The sequence below is a fragment of the Callospermophilus lateralis genome, chromosome X (assembly GCF_048772815.1).
Source record: "Callospermophilus lateralis isolate mCalLat2 chromosome X, mCalLat2.hap1, whole genome shotgun sequence".
Taxonomy (NCBI): Eukaryota; Metazoa; Chordata; class Mammalia; order Rodentia; family Sciuridae; genus Callospermophilus; species Callospermophilus lateralis.
In genome coordinates this window covers 56490754-56516984 of record NC_135325.1, presented here as the reverse complement: position 1 = coordinate 56516984, position 26231 = coordinate 56490754, and the positions used below count along the sequence as shown (strand labels likewise).

At 39.2% G+C, this 26231-nt stretch overlaps 1 pseudogene; it reads right to left on the bottom strand.

Moving 5' to 3' along the window:
• Nucleotides 1–8886: 8886 nt before the first annotated feature.
• Nucleotides 8887–9195, bottom strand: LOC143639484 (signal recognition particle 14 kDa protein pseudogene; annotated as a pseudogene).
• Between the last annotated feature and the right edge of the window lie 17036 nt (nt 9196–26231).

Genomic DNA, 26231 nt, shown 5'->3' with positions numbered 1-26231 from the left:
AGAGGTGACTTTCTAAGGCTTCTGTAGATAAAATACTCTAAATCTTTAATTAGTACCATAGATGGGGTAGGAAGGAGAGAGATGAGCAAGGTGTCATAACGTACTGCCCCCAACTCCCAGACAACTAGCTGTCTTTTCCCAGCTTCTGATTGGAATGTGTGTGTGTGTGTGTGTGTGTGTGTGTGTGTGTGTGTGTGTGTGTGTTTTCCGTGTGTCTGCTGCTCAGAGAGTATGTGTGTGCGTTATTTTGTGTGTCTTCCAATGTGCGCGTGCAGCCTCCTGCGTATGCATCTGCGTATGGATGTGCGTCTCCAAGCGTCTAAATGCGTCTGTACCTTGCTGTGTGCGTGTTTTGCCTAATCCACGCTGCGGTTAAATTGATTGGCTAAAGGAATGACTTCACATTGCCTTGTGCATCTTTAGGTGCCAGAATAAGCATCCTTTTCCCCCAAACGTGTCTCTGAATTCTGTTTGCTAATCTAGGCTGTGATGAATTTGATTGGTTAAAAGAGCTATTTCGAATTGTCTGTGCTCCATGGCACAGCTACGGCTCCAAATCCAATTACTGCTGGCTGCAGGAATTACCATAATGCGTTTGGCTTGATTTTCCAGACAATAATTTAGGACCTCGCTATTTCTCTATGCAAATCTACCCAGCTAAATGAAACCGGAACTGGGGAGGGTTTTTTGTTTTGTTTTGTTTTTGTTTTTGTTTTTGTTTTTTCAAGCAAAACTCTGGCCCAGTGAGAACACGGCTGCCTTGTGAAGGGAGCCTGCAGGGGGCTGAAGCCCCAAAGGACCCTACATGTCTGATTATGATTTGATTCTACTTGCAGACCGAGGCATGGGATCCACACAGGCTCTAGGTCTCTTATAGAATTCATACCATCTCTTTCATTTCCTTTCCATTTCAATCTGTGAATTAGGGAGTGTTTTCATCATGCTTTCCTCTCATCCCCAGTAGCCACCAGCTCTACCACCATACTAGGCTCTCAATAAATCTTTGTTATTTTGAATTGAATTATAGCTGTTTAAACCAAGGCCCAGAGAGAAAGAATTTATCCAAGCTCTCATAGAGGAATTAGAGCTCAAACCCCAGTTTCTGAATATCCTGTCAATAACTCTTGCAACTATATCATCCTGCTTTGGGATGATTCAGATTCAGACCTCTGGCAGTAGATGGCTTATACTGCTCCAATCAACTGTGGGATTGAGTCCAGTCCCTTTCCCTCTCTGGGTCTCAGCACTCTCACCTGCCCCATGGAAAGATCAGGCTACAAGGTCATGAAAGAACCTTTACAGTTCTGTTTGTGAGAATTTCTGACCAACACTGGGAACATAAAGCAGTGGGCCTTTAGGTGGAATGCTAAGGGGAGGAAGCATTTAGGGCCTACTCTGAAGCTGTGTGTCACACTCTCTCCCTCTCCCCTGACTCCAAATCTCCATTAAGAGAAGTAAAATTATTTTTCCGGTTTGGGAAATCTTTCTCTGACCCATAAGCTTTTGGGTCTCTGGGAAGTGGGACAGCATGTCCGGTCTGCAGCCTCTAATGCCTTATAGGGCTAGAAAGGCCTAAGTGGCTGGCTGGGCAGGTGGGGCATAGTTGTCCTGGAGAAGTTTCTCAGTTCCGGAGGATCTAACCCTGGTGGAGAAGGGGGTGACTGCCACTTAGCTCTGGGTAGGTTGGCAGGCCGGGCTGAGCCGGTGTGTTCTGGAAAGGCCAGGAATGATGTCATGGGACGCTTTGGGCTGCAACAACAGGAAACCACCGAGTGTTTACATTGGCTCTCAGAGCCCAGGCGGCCTGTTTTTTCTACACTTCCTCAGTCTATCTGTTTCCTCTGATTCAAATACTATGAAGAAGGTCTCACTGCACAGGCTAGGGAAATCGGAAGGGAGGCCCAAGAAGAAAGGGCCTCCTTCCCAGCCCAGAGGGGAGATGATTAGGAGGGAAGGCTGGATTTACCCTAACTGGGACCCTGCCAGGGACAAACCTTAGAGGAGGGGAAACAAGGCAATTTGGATGTTCTCTGAGCACTCTACAGCTACACAGAAAGGAACTTCAGAATTCTCCCTACGACCCAGGTTCTAAACTTGGAAGCCGCAGTCTCTGGCTGGGCACAAATCACGAGTCTCCACACAGCTTGTAGATTCAAACAGCAATTCTTTATTCCCGAACTCACACCGGCCGTCTACAAACACGTTCTGGGGGAATCCACGTTCTCTGCCCAAATCCACTTCTCCCAAATCCACTCCACATGGGCTTCTGTCTCCCAAAAATACTGTCTGACCCTAAGCACTCAAGAGGAACTCAGCAGCAGGATACGCCCTATTCTAAAGGGGGAACACCCTAATCTCCTATTATGCTAAACCGCCCTGGTCCTTGAGCAAGGTCACCTTTCAGAAGTCCTTCCACTAGACAGCATGGGAGTAAGCTGGCAAGGAGATTGTCATACCTACTTGGCTGATGGCTCCCAGCATATGTATATATGTAGATGTACATATATCTACATATATACATATACACATATATAGATAATATACATATATCTATATATATATACATGTATGTATACATATATATGTATCCACCATCTATCCAGATAGCAAGCCAAAAATCTCAGTTGTCTTTGACTTCTCTTTCTCTTGTTTTTTAGTTAATTAATTAATTAATTAACCTATTTATTTATTGGTACTGGGGACTGAATCCAGGGATGCCTTACCACTGAGCTATATCACATTTTTCATTTTCATTTTTTAAATTTTTGAATCGAGGTTTTGCTAAATTTCCCAGGATAACCTTGAAATTATGATTCATCAGCCTTTGTCTCCTGAGTAGCTGGGATTATAAGCATGCACCCCTGTGCCCAACTGCCTTCTCTTTCTCTATTACTTCTTCCCCTTCCAATCTATCAGCAAGTCCTGCTCCACTCATAATATACCCAAATACATCCTCATCTCTTCATTTACTTCCCACCAATCAGTTTAAAATCTTTATCATCTCTCACTTGGACAACTGCTTTAGCTTCCTAATAGGTCTTCCTTGTTCTGCCTTTCTACCCTACAACCCATTCTTCACAAGGAAGCCAGAAGTACCTTCAGAAAGCACAGGTCATGTCATTTCTCTGCTTAAAAACTTCCAGTGTCATCCTATCACATTATGACCACAAACCAAATTCTTTGCCATGGCATGCAAGGGCCCACATGAACTGGAATCTTTCTTTTCAATTCCAGCTCCTTTTATTCATTCCTTTTCTCACCACAATCTAGCCACACTGATCATTTTTCTGATCTTTGAACAGTCCAGGTTCTTTAATACTTTCCTTACTTATCACCTAAATCACTCCTTCCTAAGGTCTCAGATAGTCATTGACTTTGGGAGACTCTTTTTTGGTTCCTAGAATAGAAAATTTCTTCTGCATGTTACTCTCATAGAACCCTCCACTCCTCCCTCATGGCATTCAGCAAAAGCTCAATTGTTGGTGTGAATGTCAATTTATTGACTGGATTATAAGTTCTGTGAGAACTTACTGCCTTACAACTCCATCTCAGCTGCCTTACAACTAACACAGTGCCTGGAATATAGTATCAATTTATTTGCTCGTTTATTCTTTGTGTGTGCATACACATGCGCCAGAGATTGAACCCAGGGGCAATTAACCACTAAGCCACATTCCTAGCCCTTTTTATTTTATGTATTTTTAATTTTTAAAATTTATTTTGAGACCGGGTCTTGCTAAGTTGCTTAGGGCCTTGCTAAGTTGCTGGTGGTGGCTTTGAATTTGCAATCCTCCAGCCTCAGCCTCCTGATCTCTGGGGTTAAGGCATGGGCAACCATGCCCAGCTTCATTCAGATTTTTAAAAGGGAACTTACTATGTCCCAGGCACTGTTCTAGGAGCTTTAGTTTACAAAACAGACATGATAGCTTTGCCCTTGTGAAGCTTACATTTTGGTGGAACACATACTTGAGTAGCAGGTATTACATCTGATATTTATTGGATCTGTGATCCAAAGCCCAATAAATCTGTTAGTTTATTCATATATACAATCAATATCCATTGATTCTTTTCAATGGACCAGGCACTTTGCATCCTCTCATTTAATCTGTGAAACAACCCTGTGAAAGAGATATCATCATGAGCACCATTTCCATGGCAGTTATTGAGGTCAAAGCGCTTTTAGCAATTTGCCTTAGGTAATACAACTAGCAAGGATTCAAGTGCAGGTAGTTTGACCACAAAGCCTGCCAGCTTACTCATCACACTACTACACAAAACCTTCGACAACTCATTTCTGGGCTTAAAATGGTAATACAAACCCCTGGAGGGCCGCTAACTCAAAGGGAAACCTTGATAAAATTTAGTCATACAGAAATTTCTCAGCCTAGACCAGGCCTGATACAGCCCCTTTGCATTCACCATTCCTTGTGGTGATAGAGATAACTAGTTTCTCTTTGACATATGGGGTAAATAGAAACACAGGGTCAGGGAGGGAGTAACCTAACGGTACATTGGCAGTGAGGAAAGATCCTGATACCCTTGTTTTCTTGGGACCATGGAAAAAGCAGTGGCAGGTGTAGAATAAGTAATCAATTGTCAATCTTAAACCTAGATTCCTGGAGAAGGCCCCCACATCCTTGCCTTTACCTGAATCCAGGAGGTTTTTGCTATACCAGATCACTTTTTGCCCTCATCTCCAATTCCTCCTTCCCCTGGGAAGAATGCGTAGAAAACAGGGGACAGAAGAGATGCTTTTGTGGTTCTACCTCTCCTACCATAAAGGAAAACATAAGAACAAAACTCCAGTATTGAAAGGTACAAACGAAGGTGGAAGGCAATCATAGCTCTATCAGAGAGTCTTTTCTTTAGTTTTGTCTGCACGGCCACCTCTGCTATGTGATTCTAAGTGCCACAGTTTGGGTACACAGACAGGACAGTGGAGGATTGTAAATCCCTGGGTATGGCCTATGTGGGTGCTGTTAATGTATATGAGACTGTATGGCATCTGTATATGAGTGAAATGAAAACATCTTGGTATGAATAGAGGGAAGTCCTGGGAGAAAGGAGATAGGGAGGGGCATATGGCAAAATGAGTGAAAAATCTCAGTGTCCAGTTTTGTTGCTAGAACACAGTTGTGACTGTGTATTCTTGAGAGATGTATTCATACTTGAGTGGGGGGGTGAAAGGCATGGCTTATCACACCATGAAAGTTTGTGTGTGTGTGTGTGTATTTGTGTGTGTGTGTGTGTGTGTGTGTGTGTGTGTGAAGTGTTAGGGATGGGGAAGTTGTGTCAGTGTCCTTGTAAATTCTGTTTGGATGTGCATGTCAGTTTCTTTGTGGTGTGCAGGGGAAAAAAACATAGGCAGTTTGTGTAAGGGAGATATGAGGTTTAAGATATGTAAGAGAAGCCTGGGGTGAAGCATGCAGTATATTCTGAGGGTTGCAGGGAGTACTCTGAGGTGAAGTGTTGGCAGAATGCATGGTACACAGATTCTGTAGGGTACACATGAACTGTGGGATGGTCTATGGGTTTTAGGCACCCTCAGTGACCTCAATCATGTCTGAACCTCAGCTTATCTGCTGAAAAGTGGGGATAATTCCTGCCCCAACACAGGGTTGTATGAAAATTCAGTGAGTTAATCATTGGAAACTGTCCTGTACACTATAGGTATTCAAGAAATGGTTATTACCATATTTTCATTGTGAAGCAATGTTACCAGCAACTGTGAACAAATAAAGGCTTATTAAATGTTTGCCAAACTGAGGAGTAAATGACTTTTTTTCCCTCCTTGTCACCAAATACCCAATTTATAACTGAACTGGGACTTGTATTGGTCCATTATTTTGTCCATGTTGAGTCTTGGAGTTGTGGCCACAGAGTTCAAGGTGGGAGGGAGTGGGGAATGGAAAACCAATCAGAGAAATCTCACCATAAAACAAGGGAAGAACAGTTCTGAGAACTCTCCATGCAACCAAGGAATGAAGTCAAGGAGAGCTCAAGGCAGTGAGGCACCAGGGACTAAGGGAATATGGTAAAGAATTGGAAACATCTAGGTTTCCCATGCCTGCCCTAGACTCTCTTATTTCAAGGCAATTCTTAAGTTTGAGGCTCAAACCTGCTCAGGAGAAGGCAAAATCAGCACCCTAGGGAGCAGAGAGAAGGGAGGGGATGTCCATTGTCCTGGACTATGAAGTACCTACTTCTACTATCTAGGTCTCCAGGGCCTGGACCCAGGTTCGCTCCAAGTCAGGATTCAGAAAGTGATCACAGAGGACAGAAGACAAAGTGTCAGTCAGGACCACAACAATACTGAGGGTAAAAACTAGGTTTCTTGATTCATCTGACTCCTCTCACTAGAATGTTCTTTACTATTGATTCCCCAGTACCTAGAATAGTACCTAACATGGAGTAGGCCCTATAAATGATTACAGTAAATTACATCATTAAAGCAGTAGGATTTTTGTAGCTGTAGCATGATATTTTCCAATTTAACTATTTTAAGCATTCTATTCAGTGGTATTAATTAGATTCATAGTGTTGTGCAACCATCACCACTTATCTCTTTCTGAAACTTTTTCATCATCCCAGACAGAAACTCTGTAACCATTAAGTAATAACTCCCCACTCCCTGCCTCCCCCTCACTCCACCCTTGACAACCTATAATATACTTGTCTCTAAGAATTTGCCTATTCTGGGTATTTCATATAGGTGGAACCATACAATATTTGCTCTTTTGTTTCTGACTTATTTCATTAGCATAATGTTTTCAAGACTCAATCATATTGTATCATGTATCAGAACTTCACTCCTTTTTTATGTGGATGGTATTACGAATTGAACCCAGGAGACTTTACCACTAAACTACATCCCCAGCACTTTTTAAACTTTGAGACAGTGTCTGGACTGTTTGCCCAGTCTGGACTCCAACTTGTGATCCTCCTCCCCAGCCTCCTGAGTAGCTGAGATTATAGTTGTGTGCCACCCAACCCTGCAGAACTTCTTCTTTTGGTGGGTAAATAATATTCCATTATATATACAATATAAACTATATTTTCTTTATCCATTCATCTTTTAATGGACACTGGAGTTACTTCCACATCTTGTCTATTGTGAATAATTCTGCATGGAGAATTGCCATGCAAACATCTGTTTGGGTTTGTTTTTATAATTCTTTGGGGTACATACCACGAAGTAGGATTGCTATATTATATGATAAGAATTTGTTAAATTTTGAGAAACTGTTAAACTATTTTCTATAGCAGCTGTAATATTTTACGTTCTCATCGACAATGTATTTTATCATATATTTCTTTATATATATATTTACTTATTTATGTGTGTGTGTGATTGAACCCAGGAGCATTGTACTACTGATTTACATTCCCATTCCTTTTTATTTTTTTTATTTTGAAACAGGGTCTCACTAATTTGCCAAGACTAGCCTTGAACTTGTGATCCTCTTGCCTCAATCTCCCAAGTTCCTGGGATTATAGATGTGCACCACTAAGTCTGTCAGGGATAGAATTTCTCTATAATATTGCCATAACTTACTTGCCATTCCTTTTAAGGTTTTAATATTTATTCTTTTTATTTATATGTTTTTTGAGACGGGGTCTTACTATGTTGCTCAGGCTGGCCTCAAACTTGCAATCTTCCTGTCTCAGCCTCTTGAGTTGCTGGGATTATAAAAGTGTGTGCCACCCACACTGTTCTTTATTTCACTTGTGGAAAACTATGCATAAAGTATACCATTTTAATAGCTTTTAGTATACAGTTCAGTAGTGTTAAGGATATTCAAATTAGTGTGCAGCCCAACTCCAGAAATGTTTTCATCTTTATACCCATGAAATAACTCCCCTTTTCCCAGTTCCTAGAGACCATTATTATTTCTTTCTCAATGGATTTAACTACTCTAGGTACCTCATATAAATGTAATTATACAGTATTTTCCTTTAATTTTTTTTTTTTTTTTGCAGTACTGGGGATAGAAGCCAGGGCCTCACACATAATAAGCAAATGTTCTACAGCTGAGCTACATCCTTATCCAGTATTTGTCTTTTTGTGACTGCCTATTTCATGTAGCATAAGGTGCTCAAGATTCATTCATGTTGTAGCATGTGTCACAATTTAATTCCTCTTTTAAGGCTGAATAATATCCCTTCCTATGTATATATTATATTTTGTTTTTTAATTCATTCCACTGATGGACACTTGAATTTGTTTCTCCTTTGGCTATTATGAATAATGTTTCTATGACCATGTGTGTATAGTCTTTTCAATTATTTTGAAAATAGAAGAAAATTTATCAGATCATATAATAATTTCATTTTTATTTTTTTAGGAACTATCACATCATCTTCCAAAGTAGCTATACCATTCAATAATCCCAACAATAATGCACAAATATGTTCCAAATTTTCCACATCCTCACCAATGCTCCTTTCTTTTTGGGTTATAATCATCCTTGTAGTTGTGAAGAAATATCTTCTTGTGGTCTGGGTTTGCAGTTCCCTAATGATCAATGATATTGAGTATATTTATATGTGCTTAATTGACTATATATATATATATATATATGATAAATAGGTGTTTAATGATACATTGCTCTTCACAGGGATGACTACAGAGACTTTAAAAATTAATTTAGGGATTTATAACCATGCATCACAGATCTGAAATAAACTAGTTTCTTACCACAATTACCTTGTAAACACTGCAATCGTTCTTCTCTCCAAAATGACCCTGATATCACATGAAAATAGTTAATGAGGGAACCAGCAACCTAAATTAATAAACAAAAGTATAAGAAAAAGGGAAATATAGTAATTCAGTGGTTTGGTAAAAGCAGGGGATTCAGTGCCTCCTGTGCTGCTTTGCTCTTCTTACTTTTGCTCTTTTTGTCTCTCCTTCAGCCCATCCATGTTAGCTCTTAATTGGTTTGAATAAGCCATCTGAAACGTATTCACTTCTTTGGAGCTCACCATTGTGATGATCTTCTTTTTCCCATCCATTGCTCTCAACAGACACTTGTTGTCTGAGGGCTCAATGCCCTCCACAGAACCCTTCCTTGGTGCGGGTTTAGTTCGACCATCGTACTTCTTCAAGGTGATGTACACGCTGCTCAACAACCAACAGTTCTGGGAGAGCCTGGTCAGCTCCTTTAGGAACTGCTCGCTCTCCAGGAGTACCATCACAGTGTTGCTGGACCTTCCTGGTCAACATAAGCCCCCAAAAGTTGGAGCCTGACATTTTATATTTTATTTGAAGAAATGTAGAAGGGGTGGGATTGTGGGGTTGGGAAGTACGGTAGAATGACACAGACATTCTTATCCTATATACGTGTTTGATGACACTACTGGAGTGACTCTGCACCATGTACAGCCAGAGGAATGGGAAGTTATACTCCATTTGTGTACAATGTGTCAAAATGCACTCAACTATAAACTAAATAAATAAATAAAATTTAAAAATAAACATCTATTTAAGTCATTTGTTTATTTTAAAAGTTGGGCCATGCTATTGTTTGAATGAGCTTCCTCAAAATCACATGTTGGAAACTTAATTTCAATGTAACAGATGCCTCAGAAGGAAATGAGGAATATGGAAACTGAAATAAATGCATTCTTGTAACAAAGTGACAAAGGATTTGGTTGAGTTGTGTCCATCCCTATGGGCTTCATGGGAAGTAAAGTTTAAGAATGATAAACTAACTGGGCATGGTAGAGCATGCCTGTAATCCCAGCAACTCCAAAGGCTAAAACAGAAGGATTGTGAATTAAAGGCCAGCCTTAGAAATTTACAGAGACTTTGTCTTAAAATTAAAAGACAAAAATAAAATGTAAAAAAAGGCAGAGGATGTTGCTCAGTAGTAGAGTGCTCCTGGGTTCCATTCCCAGTACTGAAAAAAAAAAAAAAAAAAAAAAAGAATTATGAACTAGGATATCTTATCTGGTAGAAGAAATTTCCAAGCACAATATTGAGGTGAGAGGGTACCAGGGATTGAACTCAGGGGCACTCGACCACTGAGCCACATCCCTAGCCCTATTTTGTATTTTATTAGAAACAGGGTCTCACTGAGTTGCTTAGTGTCTCGCTAAATTGCTGAGGCTGGGTCTGAACTCACAATCCTCCTGCCTCCGCCTCTTGAGCCGCTGGGATTACAGGTGTGCGCCACCATGGCAGCCTCTACTCACAATACTGAAGGAGCTGTGGGCTTATTTTAACTGCAAACAATAAAATTAAAGAGACAAATGATGTAAGGTTTTAATTTTATAATTAAAAAGGAAAGAGAGGGGCTGGGGATGTGGCTCAAGCAGTAGCGCGCTCCCTGGCATGCGTGCAGCCCAGGTTCAATCCTCAGCACCACATACAAACAAAGATGTTGTGTCCGCCGAAAACTAAAAAATAAATATTAAAATTCATTCTCTCTCTCTCTCTCTCTCTCTCTCAAAAAAGGAAAGAGAATTATAAAAATTTGTATAATTCTCAGCTTGGCCATGTAAAGAATGAAAAAAGTAACTTCAGGAGAGGATAGTAGAGTGTGGCAAGCTGCTAACTATGAAGATTAGTTTTCTTAAAGAGATTTAATATGGATAGAAGGAAGCCAGATTCTATTCATCATGACAAGAAGAGAGTAAAACTAAAATCATCTCAGAGATCTTCAAGGCAAACTAGAACTGTGAGGGCAAGATTTAAAGACAGGTACCCATGTGACCTCAGCATGTGATGCTGTGCAATGCCTCACATACGGCTCCCTGAATTCTACTGCAGTGCCCCTCAGCCACCCCAGGAGTGGATCAAGGGGTCCAAGGTGCAACTTGAGCTGCATCTTTGTAAGGTACAAACAGCAGACACACAGATTTTTCAGGCTGTGGGGCCATGACAACTCTGCCTAGATTCTAATGGATATTACAGATAGCTTAGGTGCCCAAACAGAGAGTTATCAGAGTGTCAGAGTGGCTATACAAAACCCCAACTAAGGCAATACCAAACAGAATAGTGGGGTCAGAGCCAGCTTAGAAACTTGAGAACTGTGGAGTTATCAACATGCAAAACCAGCCTGGGAGAATTAGAGGCACAAGAGTCCACCCTGTGAGAACTGATGTTGGGACTGAGCCCAGCAAAGCTATGGGAGCAAGGAGCCTGAGGCCTTGTGGCCCAACTCCTACCACTATGTGTCTAGAAGGCAACACACAAAGTTAAATATAATTCTGGAGTATTAATGTTTGGTTGGTTGTGCTGGGCATGGTGGCTCACACCTATAATCCCAGCAATCCAGGAGGTCAAGGCAGGAGAATCACAAATTGAAGGCCAACCTTGGCAATTTAGGGAGACCTTATTTCAAACAGAAAATAAAAATGACTGGTTTCTGGGTATGGTGTTGCACACCTATAATTCCAGTGGCTCAGGAAGCTTAGCCAGGAGGATTGCAAGTTCCAAGTTCACCTCAGCAACTTAGTGAGGCCCTAAGCAACTTAGACTCTATGCAAAATTTAAAAAAATAAAAAATAAAAAGGGCTGGGGATGTTGCTCAGTGGTTAAGTGCCCGTGGGTTCAATCCCTGGTACCACTCCCCAAATGACTGGGGATGTAGTTTGGTGGTAGAGCATACCTGGGTTCAATCTCCAGTACCAGAGAAAGGGTGGGTGGAAGAGAGAGAGAGAGAGAGAGAGAGAGAGAGAGAGAAGAAGAAGAAGAAGAAGAAGAAGAAGAAGAAGAGGAGGAGGAGGAGGAGGAGGAGGAGGAGGAGGAGGAGGAGGAGGAGGAGGAGGAGGAGGAGGGGAGGGAGAGGGGAGGAGGGGGAGGGGGATGGGGAGAGGGGGGGTCATTTGCCTTCTTGAACACTTATTTGGACCTGCCACCCTTTTCTTCTTTCTCATTGCTCTCTTTTGGAATAGGAATATCTGTTCTGAGCCCGTCCCACCATTGTAATTTGGAACTAGATAACTTGTTTGATTCCACAGGCTCATAGCTAGAGGGGATTTATCTCAGGATGAATCATGCCTTGAGTCTCACCCAAATCTATCTGATTGTGTATGTATATGTGTGTGTGTGTCAGTGTTTGGCACTGACCCCAGCGGTGCTCTACAACTGAGCTACACCCCCATGACTTTTTAATTTTTATTTTAAGGCAAGGTCACACTCAGTTGCCCAGATTGGCTTCAAACTTGCAATCCTCCTGCCTCAGCCTCCCTAGTTTCTAGGATTACAACTGTGTACTACCATCCCCGGCTAGCCCCATAACTGATTTAAATGTGACTCTGGTTTTTGAACTTCTGAGTTGGTGCTGGACTGTTAACATTTGGGAATATCAGAATAGAATGTACATATTTTGCATGTGAGCAGGAAGTAAGTTTTGAGGGAAATGGTAGAATGCTGTGGTTTGAGTGTGAACTCCAAAAAAGCAAGTGTGAGAAACTTAACCCCCAATGCAAAAGCATTCACTGGGAGGTGGTACCTAATGGGAGGTAATGAGGCTATTAAGGCTCTGCCCTCATAAAAGAATTGGTGCTGTTATTGTGGGAGTGGGTCTGTTATAAGAGGGTGAGTTGAGTCCTCTTTTATCTTTCTTTCATACTCTTACTTCTGCTATGTGATGATGCAGCAAGAAGACACCTGCCAGATGCTGGCTTCTCAATATTGAAATTCTCAGCTTCCACAACTCTCAGCCAATAAATTTCTGGCTTTTAGAATTCACCTACTCTTGGGTATTCTTTTATAGCAGCACAAAGTAAAGTAAGATAGGTTGTTCATTTTTGTTATTATTGAGCTGGAGGAATTCTTTATATATTCTGAATATTTGCTACACTGTGGATTTTCAGTGTTCTCCAAGGCTTGGTTCCCAATGAGATGCTATTCAGAGGGGGTGAAAACTTTAAGAAGTGGGATTCAATGGAAGATATTTAGATCACTGGATATGTGCCCTTAAAAGGGATACTGAGATACCAATCTTTCACTCTTCCACTATTTTTTGTTTGTTTGGTTTGGTTTGGTTGTATCCCAGCCATGAAGTGAAGAGTTTTGGTCTGCTACATGTTCTTACCATGATGTATTGCCACAGGCCCAGAGCAATAGACCTTAATGATCATAGACTGAAACATCTAAAACTGTGAGCCAAAATAAACCTTCTCTATTTTATTTTTTCCCATTTTTTTTTTGTTACTGAGGATTGAATCCAAGAGTCCTTGACCACTGAGATACATGCTACATCCATATCTCTCCCTTTTTAAAAATGTTTCAGACACAGTCTCACTAAGTGACAGAGGGAGCTCTGAAACTTGTGATCCTCCTGCCTCAACCTCCTGAATTACTGGGGTTACAGTAATGCATCACCATCCCCAGCAACCTTTTCTCTTTTAAATTGATCGTCGCAGGTATTTTTTACAATGATGAAAAGCTAACACAGTAAACCCTTATCACTTATTTTCTTATTTTATTTTGAATGTTGTCTTTTCAGTTTCTTTATAATATTCTTTTGATTGTTTTTAATATCTTTATTTTGTTTATTTATTTTTATGTGGTGCTGAGGATAGAACCCAGGGCCTCACACGTGCTAGGCAAGCGCTCTACCACTGAGCCACAAGCCCAGCACTTCTTTTGATTTTTTATTTTCCATATTTTAATTAGTGCATTATGATTGTACATAATGATGGGGTTAATTGTTATATATTTGTACATGTGCACAATATAAGAGTATAATTTGACCAGTATCATTCCCCAGTGTTTTCCTTTTCCCTTCCCTCCTCCCTCCCCCTGGTCTTTTCCCTCTTCTCTACTAATCTTACTTTGATTTTCATGAGATTTACCCTCCACATACACCTTTCTTTTCCTTTTTCCCCTCTTCTACATGAGAAAAAGCATAACAACCCTTAACTTTTTGAGTTTGGCTTATTTCACTTTACATAATGTTGTAAAGTTTCATCCATTTTCCTGCAAATGCCATACTTTCTTTTCTTTTCTTTTCTTTCTTTCTTTCTTTCTTTCTTTCTTTCTTTCTTTCTTTCTTCCTTCCTTCCTTCCTTCCTTCCTTCCTTCCTTCCTTCCTTCCTTCCTTCCTTTCTTTCTTTCTTTTTTTGTACTGGGGATTGAACCCAGGGGTGCTTAACCACTAAGCCACATCCCCAGTCCTTTTTATTTTGAGACAGTGTCTCGCTGAGTTACCTAGGGCCTCACTAAGTTGCCAAGGCTGGCTTTGAACTTGCAATTCCTTCTGCCATGGCCACTTAAGCCACAGGGATTACAGGTGTGTGCCACCACACCGGGTTCATTTTCTTTATGACTACATAAAACTCCATTTTGTATATATACCAAATTTTCTCTCTTGATAATATCCTTTGTTGCATAAAAGCTTTAAATTTTGAGGAAGTCCAATTAATCTATTATTATCTTTTCTTAAATTTGATCCCATTTCTAAGAAACCATTGTCAAATCCAAGACCAAGAAGATTTGCACTTATGTTTTCTAAGACTTATAGTTCTTACTTAGATTGCTGATCCATTCTTAAATATATATATTAAAGAATATATATATATATTTACATATATAAATATATATATATATATATATATACTATATATATTTTTAAGAATGGATCAGCAATCTAAGTAAGAACTTTATTATATAAATAATATATATATTATTTTATATATATATAAAATTTTAGTTGTCAATGGATATTTATTTCTTTATTGATATGAAGTGCTGAGAATTGAACCCAGTGCCTCACACATGCTAGGCAACTGCTCTGCCACTGAGCCACAACCCCCGCCCTGCTGATCCATTTTGACTTCATTTTTATGCATGGTATCTCACTAAGTTCCTCAGGCTGGCCTCAAACTTTGGATTCTCCTGCCTAGGCCTCCTGAGTCACTGAGCTTACAGGTAGGCACCACCAGGCCTGGCCATAGTTGAGGATTTTTACATCTAAATTCATAAGGAATATTAGGCTTAATTTTCTTTACTTCAGATGTCCTTATATGGCCCTAGTATCAGGGTAAGGTTGGCTTCATAGAATGAGTTGGAAAGTGTTCCTTCCTCTTTCTTTTTTTTTTTTTGGAAGAGTTTGAAAAGAATTGGCATTAATTCTTCTTTAAATGTTTGACAGAATTTATCAGCAAAGCCATCTTGTTCTGAACTTTCCTTTGTTGTTATGCTGTTTTTAAACATTGATTCAATCTTTTTACTTGTTATATGTATATTAAAGTTTTACATTTTATTTTCAGTCATGTTAAGGTTTTATATTTTATCTTGAGTCTCCTCATGTTTTTAGAAATGTGTTCATTTTATCTAGGTTATTTAATTTGTTGGTATATACTTGTTCATAGTATTATACTCCTTTTTATTTTTCAAGTTTGTTAGCAATGTATCCACTTTCATTTTTATTTTACTTACGTATTATTCTCTTTTTGTCAGTCTGACTGAAAGTTTGTCAATTCTGTTGAACTTTTCAACAAACTTTAAGTTTAATTGATTATCTCTATTGTTTTTGCAGTCTCTGTTTAATCTCTGGCCTTTATTATTTCCTTTCTTTTGTTAAATTTGTGTTTAGTGTACTTTTAAATTTCTCATCAACATGAAATTAGGTTACTAATTTGAGTTATCTTAATGTAGATATTCATAGCTATAGATTTTCCTCTGATTGGTTCATTTTATATGTTGTTTTCATTTTCATTCATCTCTAAGTATGTTCTAATTTCCATTGTGAATTCTTTTGTGATCCATTGGTTAAGAGCATGTTGCTTAATTTCCATATATTTTTTAAAAGTTTATAGTTTTCTTTTTATCATTGATTTCTTGCTTCATTCCATTGTAATTTAAAAAGATATTTTGTAGGATATCAATCTTTTAAAAATTTATTGGGACTTGTTTTATGACTTAATATATGGTCTATTCTAGAGTATGTTTCATGTGTGCAGGAGAAGAATATATATGTGGTTGTTGCTGGGTGGAGACTTCTGTATATTTCTGTTAACTATTGATAATGTTACTTAAATCTTCTATTTACTATTTGTCTTCTGTCTAGATATTATATCCATTATTGAAAGTAGGGCATTTAATCTTTCATTATTATAGTTACAGAACTGTGCACTTTTCCCTTCAATTCTGTTATTTATTTCATATTTTTGGGTTTTAATTGTTTGATGCATATGTTTTAATTATCACATATTCTTTTGAATGTGTGTCTGTGTGTGCTTGTGTGTACACGTGTGGTACTGAGGATCAATCCCAGATCTTTGTATATACTAAGCAAACAAGCAATCTATCACTGAATTCTATCCCCAGGCTTTGTTGTTGTTATTTAATTTTGAGATAGACTTGGTTAGTTGCCCAAGCTATCCTTGAGCTTGTAATATTCCTGTCTCAGCCTCCTGAGTAGCTGGGATTAATTAACCACCACACCTGGTTAATTATTATATTCCTTATGAATGATCCTTTTATCAAAATATAACTTCATATAACTTCATTTTTGTCTGTCATAACAGGTTTTAAATTATTGTCTATTTTACCTAATATTTGTATAGCCATCTAGTTATCTTTTTTTTTAAAGAGAGAGAGAGAGAGAGAGAGAGAGAGAGAGAGAATTTTTTTAATATTTATTTTTTAGCTTTCGGTGGATACAACATCTTAATTTTATTTTATGTGGTGCTGAGGATCGAACCCAGGGCCCTGCGCATGCCAGGCGAGCACACTACCGCTTGAGCCACATCCCCAGCCCTATCCTTTGTTTTTTATTTACATGGAATGTCTTCTTCTATCCTTTTATGTGCAACCTAATTGTATCTTGCATCTTGAAAACAAAGTATGTGTCTTGTAGAATGTGTATAAATCATGTATATTTTAAAATTCTGCCAACCTCTTTGTTTTGATGGGCTGGTTAATGAATTTAATTTTAAAATAATTATTATTAAGGAAAAATTTACTTCTACCTTTTTGGGGTTTTGTGTTTTTCATATTATTTTTGTTCCTTTTTATAGTGATCACTTTATTGATAATAAAATTTAAATTATATATTCTTCCCAGTTTCTTTTAGCTCTTTGAACATATGCAATATAGTTTCTTTTAACACTGTCTAGAAAGCCAGGATGTATACCTGTAACCATGGTAACTTGGGAGGCTGAGGCAAGAGGATTGCAAGTTTGAGGCCAGCCTCAGCAACTTAGCAAGACTCTGTCAAAACAGGGCAGAAGATATAGCTCAGAGGGATTGCAACCATGGGTTTGACCCCTAGCACTTCAAATAATTAATATAATAATTAAAATTAATAATATTTTGTCTAGTAAGTCCAATATTTGGACTTCTTCAGGAATGGCTTTTACATGTTTTTTTGTTTTTGTTTTTGAGACAGGACCTTGTTATGTTCTCCAGTTTGAGCTCAAGCAATCCTCTGCCTCAGCCTCCCCAAACTGGGACTCCATGCATGCACTACCACACCCAGCTGGTATTTAATTGTTTAATTGGTATACCATAAATTTACTCTCTTTTCCTTCCTTCCTTTCTTCCTCTTGTGGTGCTGAGGATTGAACCTAGAGGCATACACATACTAGTCAAGTGCCTTACCATTGAGCCACATCTCCAACTTTCTACCCTTTTAAAGTATACAGTCTTGTGGTTTTCAGTATATTCACACAATTGTGCAATCATTACCACTATTTAAAATTAGAACATTTTCGTTACCCTAAAAAGAAACCTTGTTCCCTTTATCAGTCACTCCCATTTCCATCACTCCCCCTTCCTTAGCCATAGACAACCACTAGTCTACTGAGTCTATGATTTGTCTTTTCTAAATATTTCAAATCAGTTAAATCATACATTATTTGTTCTCTTTGGTTTTGGTTTTTTACTAACTTCTTTCACTTAGTGTAATTTTTGCATGATACATCATGTCATAGCATGTATAAATAGTTCATTGCTTAAAAAAAAACTTTTTCGAATTATTTGACTGGGGATTTAGCTCAATGATAGAGTGTATTTTTAACATATGTGAGGCCCTGGGATTGATCCCCAGCACCACCTAAAAAAAAATTGAAGTGTAAATATTGAGATAATGGTTGATGTACATGCATTTCTAAGAACTAATACAGAGATCCTCAATAATTATCCACAGTTGGGCTGGGGATATAGCTCCTTTGGTAAAGCACTTGCCTCACATGCACAAGGCCCTGTGTTCAATTCCCAGCACCATAAAAAAAATTGTCCACAGTTACCCACAATGATAACATCTTGCACAACTGTGATACAGTATGACAACAAGGATAGTGACATTGATACATTCAAGATATAGAACATTTCTATCACCAGGATCCCTTATATCATTCTAGTATAGTCACCTACCTCTATCTTGTCCTACCCCATTCTTAACTCATGACAACCACTAATCTGTTTTTCATACACAAATGATTCCCAATTTACAATGGCTTGACTTAACAATTTTTTAACTTTACAATAGTAATATGTATTCATAATACGTATCCAGTAATGCTTCAAATTTTGAATTTTTTCTTTTCCTGGGCTAGTATGATACTCTCTCAAGCTGCTTGGTAGTGGCAATGAGCCTAAACTCCCAGACGGCTACATGATCACAAGGGGAAACAACAAATGTTCTACAGTTTTCTGTGTTGCTAAGCTATGATAATTGGTAGGTTAGGTATAATAAATTCATTTTCAACTTATGACATTTTCAACTCATGGAGGATTTAGTGGGATACAACCCCATTATAAATTGAGGAGTATTTGTATGCAATTTTATCATTTTAAGAATGTCATATCAAATTGGGCGTGGTGGAGCATACCTGTAATCCCAGCGGCTCCAGAGGCTGAGGCAGGAGGATCGTGAGTTTAAAGCCAGCCTCAGCCACTGTGAGATGCTAAGCAACTCAGTGAGAACCTGTCTCTAAATAAAATACAAGATAGGGTTCGGGATGTTGCTCAGTGGTTGATTGCTCCTGAGTTCAATCCCCAGTCTCTCCCGAAAAAAAAAGAATGTTATACCAATGGAGTCTTACAGTATGTATATTTTGGTATTAACTGTTTTTCACTTGGGATAAGTCTTTGGAGGTTGGTCTGGAATGCTCTGTGTGTCACTAGTTCATTCCATTTTATTGCCAAGTAGTGTTTCATGTTATTGATGTACCACAGTTGAACCACTGATCCATTAAAGGACATTTGGGTAGTTTACAGGTTGGAACAATTTATGAATAAAGCTATTAAGAACACTCACTTGCAGGTTTTCCAATGGGAAAAAAAAAATTCTCTGAGATAAATGCCCAAGAGCGTAATTGCTGTGCTATTGTTAGAATGTACCCTTCAAAAAGCACATGTTGTGTTTTAGCCAGTTTTTTCACTGCTGTGACCAAAAGATCTGACAAGAACAATTTTTAAAAGTTTTAATTGTAGATGGACACAATACTTTTATTTCTATGTGGTGCTGAGAATTGAACCCAGTGCCTTAAACATGCAAGGCAAGAGCTCCACCACAGAGCTTACAACTCCAGCCTTGACAAGAACAACCTTTTAAAAAATATTTATTTTTTAGTTTTAGGTGGACACAATATCTTTAGCTTATTTTTATGTGTCGCTGAGGATCAAACCCAGTGCCTCATGCATACTCGGCAAGTGCTCTATCACTAAGCTACAACCCCAGCCTTGACAAAAATAATTTTAAGGAGGAAAATTTTATTTTGCACTCATGGTTTCAGAGGTCTCAGTCCATAGACACTCAACTCCATTGATTGGGGCCTGAGGTCTGGTAGAACATCATGGCAAAAGTATGTGGCAGAGGAAAGCAGATCAGGACATGCACCAGAAAGCAAAGAAAGAGACTCCCCTCAGCACAGACCAAATATATATACCCCAAAGGCATGCCCTCAATGGCCCACCTCCTCCAGCCACACCCTACCTCCCACACAGTTACCACACAGTTAATCTTTATCAGTGGATTAAAATGCACTGAATAGGTTAAGGCTCTCAATCATTTCACTTCTAAACTCTCTTGCATTGTCTCACACATGAGTTTTCAGAGGGTACGTAATATAAAAACCATGTTAGAAACTATGCTCAATGCAAAAGTGTTGGGAAGTAAAACTTAATGAGAGGTGACTAGGCCATGCAGGTTCCACAATCACAATGGACTAATGTCATTGTTATTGAATGGGTTCATTATAAAAGGAGAAATTTGGCCTCCTTTTACAGTCTCTCTTGCCCTTTCTTTGTTCCTTCATCATGGAATGATGCAGCAAGAAGGCCCTCACCAGAAGCTGGCTGAGTTAGCTTTTCATCACTGAGATCAAAACCAGAACACCTTCAGAGGTTCAGTCAGTGGCTGTCTGATTTCATTGCTTTGAATCTAAAGTGAGGCAGAACATAATGGCAAAAGGGTATGATAGAAGAAAGCTGCTCACCAAATGGCAACCAGGAAGTAGAGAAAGAAAGTGAGGTATCAGGGACAAAATACAAATCTCAAAGGTATGCCTTCCATGTCCCACTTCCTCCAACCATGCCCCATCTGACTACAGTTAACTCCCACTTACTACATTCCAATTATCAATCCATCAAATTGATTAATCCCCTGATTATGTCACAGCTCTCATAATCTAATCATTTACCTGTGAACATTCCTGCATTTTCTCACACATGAGCTACAGGTGGAGACCTCATGTCCAAACCATAACATTCTTCCCCTTGCCCCCAAAAGCTCATGCATATCTTGCAATGCAAAATGCATTTAGTCCATCTCAAACAGTCCCCATAAAATTAATAGGTCTATCATTGCCCAAAAGTCCAAGTCCAAAGTCTCATGTAAGACTCAAGGAAAACTCTCGACCTTGCAATCCTATAAAGATGAAAAGCAAGTTACATATAATTGATATATAATGAACAGAGAAAACATTTCCATGGCAAAAAGCAGAAATAGGGGCATAGAAAGAAGGGATGGGACCAAAAGAAGACTGAAAGTCAACTGGGCAAACATTAGGTTCTGAAGCTTCACCTCCAGCATCTGGGACACATGAGATGTGAGGTCCAAAGGACTTGAATGGCCCTTTGAACCTAACATGGGCTTGCAAATTGTATCCCACATGGCCTCTCCTTTAGGCTGGCTCTGTCTGCAGCCAACACTTTTCCTTAGTACACATTCCACATTACTAACATCTCTTAAACCCAGGTGTCTCCACTACAGCTTCAGTTTCCTTCCCACAGCTGCATACATTGCCCTCTCATGTGCTGCCCACAGGCACATAAAACCCTGTTCCACTCTGCCTGACCTCTCAGGCCTTCTTTCGAAGCCTCCATATCTTGTAAATGAAGCACCCTGCATTCCTAGTAAACCAGCACTGCATGGATGATGCCAAAGTCTGCTGCCAACTTGATCAGTGGTCTCTGAATGCCTGGGCAGCTGAGCATAGTAAACCAAATCCCTGGGAAATAACTTCTTAGGCACCATTGTGTGAGCAGGGTGCCCCCAAGGTCTCATTTGAGTTTTCACTTTTATATCCTTGAGGTTGTGATGGGATGTTGATTGTTGAGATATCTCTCCAGTTGTTTCTGGGCAAAGTACTTAGCTTCTCTTTAGTGCCAGTAATTTTTTTTTTTTTACAACCACAACTTCCCTGGCCCCAATTTTAAATTGTTTCTTTGCGAGTCAAACTTCAAGTTTTTCAAATATTTCCTTTCTGCCTTTTTGCTCATGTTTCACACAATAAATATGGATAAATGCTATCAGCAATACCCATTTCACATGTTGAATGCTGTGTTGTCTTTACATTTCCTCCAAGAGACTAAATGGTCCATCACCTTTAAATTCAGCTTTACAGAAAGTCTCAAGACATAGGCAAAATGTAGACAAGTTATTATTCAGGATGTAACATGAATAATATCTAGTCCAATTCCCAATATAGGGTTATTATTATTATTATTATTATTATTATTATTATTATTATTATATTATTCAGGATGTAATATGAATAATATCTAGTCCAATTCCCAATATACGCCTCATTCCCCTCTGAAACATTATGAGCAGTTTTTATTATCTACAGTTCTTTATGCATTCTGGTCTTCTTAGTTTCCACCAGAATTACCCATTAAGTTCTGCTTAAAGCATTCTCCAGCCTACACCTCCAAACTTTCCCAAATTCCCCCCACAAACTAGTTTCAAAGGCCTCTGTCAGTTAATGACATCAACTACCTTTTTCTTCGAACCAATTTTTGTATTCCCTCTATCTTTAGCAAGCACTTTAGCAGGTTCAGTACATCAAGCTTGGGCTTTCCAGCCTCCTGAAACATAAGTCAATAAATTCTTATTCATTATAAATTACCCAGTATAGTATTCTGTTACAGCTGCACAAAATAGACTGACATGCTGGACTATACTGTAGTTGGAGACAGAAGGAGAAAGGAGGAGGTGGGGAAGGGGAGGAGTAAGAGGAGTAACTATTGGATTTTTTTTCAGATTGTCTTTATCATCGTGCATTCCCACTAATAATGTCTGTGTCATTCAGTTTCTTTACGACCTTCATGGACTCACTTTCTTCACATCCTTGTTTATTGTCACTGTTTTTTATTTTAGCCATTCTAATAGGTGTGCAGTTGTGTTGCATTGTGTGACCTGAGTTACTTCATAATGTCTACTTCAATGAGACTAATGTGAATGTTCATGTATATAAAGTGTTTGGCACAATTAGAAATGTTAACTATGATTATTATGTAGGTACAGATGGCATGGTCCTCACCCTCAAAATGGTTATAATCTCATGGAGAACAAAGACATGGAAACAAATTAAGTTAATCCAGATTGCTAATCAGAGGAGTCATGATTCAGAAATTATGCAACCCCAGTCTAGGGATAGAAACTGCTGAGGAAAAATTTCACAGTAGAACTGATACTCAGCTAAGACTTGAAGAATAAGTTAGTTTAGCTAAGCAAAAGGAAAGCTGGCATGGATGCACTTCAGGCAGAAATTACAGATAAAGAATACTGTGGTAGACAGAAGACGATTAAAATGGCTATAGGTCAGCTATGGCCGTAGGGAGAAACCTGACACGAGGCTGGGGAGGAGGTGGTGAGGAATTAAACAAGGACTCACAGGCTACAAAATAGAGTTTGGACTTCACCCTGTCAGCACTGGAAAGCCATAGAATGCTCAAGAATGTCTTTGGCCAATGAGGGGACTTTGGTGACACCACTCATATTCTAAGTTTTCCTGCTCAGATGTCTGCTGACTCCTTCCTGGGTCCCTGGGGGGCTGGATATGCTCTTTTTCCAAGGGTTTCTGTTACCAAAAGTTTGTTACATATTAGGCATATTTATAATTCCTCTCTAACCCATCACCAAACAAAGCCCAAACATGGCCACAAACACTTAATTCATCACATATCAGTTCTTATTAAGACAATAAATGCAGACTTTCATTTTTTAACTCCCTACTCATGTTTGCCCTGATTAGGCTTTTTTGATTTCTACTTTTGTTCCTGCTCTAGTGAAATTCAGAAAGCCCTAGATTAGGAGCTGGAGGTGTAGAGGTTTAGCTTAGTGGTAGTGTTCACCTAGAATGCTTAAGGCCATAGATTCATGAGGGGCAGGGGGCTTGGACTGAACAGGACATTTGCATTCCAGGCCTGGTCTTCCCAGACTATTACCTTGGGCAAGCCTCTTCTCTATCTGAGTCTTAGTTAGATGCTTGTCTGTACCAGGAAAGCATGTTGTCCTAAATTTCCCAAAATTCTCTACAACATTTTGCCATAAAAAAATCTTTTCATACTTGTAGTTTCTAATGGCACATTCTCATGCAAATCTCATGGGTTTCCATTTTATTAAGAAAGGGGTGGGAATAGAGTTCAGTTAGAGTGGAAATGCTTAATACCACAAAAAAGTCTGGGTTTCAGAAGGATGAATTATGTTCTCAAGGTCATAAAACAATTTAGGGTCAGAGTTGGGCCTTAAACCTACATGATCTGATGCCTTACCACCAGACCATTCACTCTTTTTTCACCCTTTTGATCAATTCCTTTTATTCACCTCCTTACTTTCTCCACAGACCTGTATAACTTTCCCCCTATCAAATGAATTTTTTTTTGCTACATTATAATATTTTTGTCCAGGGATCCAAGAATCTTTTGCCTGTCCAAGGTACTGAGAAGAAACAGTCTGAGAAGCATGCAAAAAACCAAAAAAAAAAAAAAAAAAAAAAACAGGAAGAAAACAGGTTCTTTCCATTGTCCTACACTGCCACCCAGAGCCATGGCAGCAATGCCAGGTAAATACCTTAGAAACATAGATGATAAACAGATTAGGATGTCCCTGCCTATATGCAATTCAAAAATTTTAAAACAACAATAACAATAAATCAGTGAAATTAGAGTGAAGAAATACATTGTTCTGATCCTTCTCATGACAACAAATTCAAAGTGTTTAAAAATATTAACTAGGAAAACATTCTCAATTTGAAGGGCTGATTTTTTTGTGCACTTCTTTTTTTGCAATACTGGGGATTGAACCCTGAACCTCATGCTTAAGTCCTCTACCACTGAGCTACAGACCTAGCCCAGAATATATGTTTTGAAATTATGTCTGTATATTTGCAATACACGATGGATATGAATAACTGATGATATCACTATGAAAATATGGGGGCTGCTTGGGCTTACTGCCATTCTTACTTGGGACCTATGTGTTTCCTCTGGTGTTCCTGTCAGCAACCTGGAGGCACTGGACTTCAGAGAGACCACCTCCAGAGTCTAGCCCAAGGCACCAGCCTCAGAATATTGGCTTAATGCAAGGATCTAGGATGGTAAGGAGTGATATTGACCAAATTATATTGTTATATTTTGTGCATTTGTTATTATATAACAATAGATCCCATCATTATGTACAACTATTAAAGCACCAATAAAAATGTGGAGAAAACAAACAAAAAAAAGATTTAGGATGAGCAAGGTATGAAGGCTACCTTTTTTTCTGACCCTTTCTGGCTTCCACGGTCCCTTGCTCTTTGCCTCTCACTCTGTCCATCTTTTTTTCTATTTTTCTCTGACTTTATCTTGCTTTCTCTATTCCTCCCTATCTTTCAAGCTTTCTTATTTTGCCCAGTCTCTCAAACTCTGCTTTTTTTTCTGTTTTTCTCTCTGCCACTCTCTTTCTTTCAATCTTTTCCTAATATTCCATTGTCTTTTTCTTTCTTTTGTGACCTACATGGGTGTGTGTAAACTCAATTTCTCCCTATGTCTCATTTTCTTTCCTATTCCAAGGCTCACCGGGACCTTCAGAGAGAATAAGCTGCTCTCTCTGTAGAGAAGTTAGGGGTGGAGATTTAGGGCTAAATTTGAAAGTTTCAGTTAGGGAAGAAGGAGGGAAAACTGGCTTATTCAGTCAGGGGATGGAGCCTGGGGTGGGAACTTGGCAAAGACTAAAAGTTCCAACGTTCAGTCTGTGTTCTGGCCCTACAGTCTCTGACTGAAGCCTTGAGGCTATTTTTAGAAGCTTTCAAAATATCCCAGAAGGCGGCATCTACCCCCTCCATTCAGCCTGGGATGCTGGAGGATTCATTGAAGATAGAATAACTGAGGCCTGTCCTATACTCTTCCTCATTTCCACTAGCCACTGTGAAAACCATCCTAACTTTGTCCCAGATTTGAGCACCATGGAGAAGAGGGAAGGTAGCGGTAGATGATGAGCCATGCAGAGATGGGAAGGGGTGAATAAAGTGCCTCAAATCCCAAGATCCCAAAGCATCCTGGAAGGGATTCTAGAGGTCAGCTAGTCTTGATCCCTCAATATTTATATGTGATGACTAGAAAGGGCACTATTAATATCTTTCAAGAAAGAAGGCAGGAAAGAAAAGAATCTCTTAAAACCATTCCTTCACCTCTGCCCTAGTTTACTGTCTCTGGTAGGGATTATAGCAACAGTTTGGTTTCTCTGCCTCCAGTCTCTCACTGAAAATCTAGTTTCCACCCTGGCCAGAGAAACCTATCATATTTTTGGGTGGGGTGGAAGTGGAAAGGCAAATTTGACTGTGTTACTCCAACTTAGAGTCTTCACTAGATCCTCAGTATCTACTGGATAAAATCCTAAATCCCTTAGCTGGAAGGCAAACCCATTTGTGATTTTGCTCCTTTTACAAACTTCTCTGACTTGATGTGTTTTCCTTTGGGACCTTCAAACTCTGATATTCTCCTAAACCAACCTTATATTCCCTCTCTTTCTCTCTCTCTCTCTCCTCTCTTCTCTCTCCTC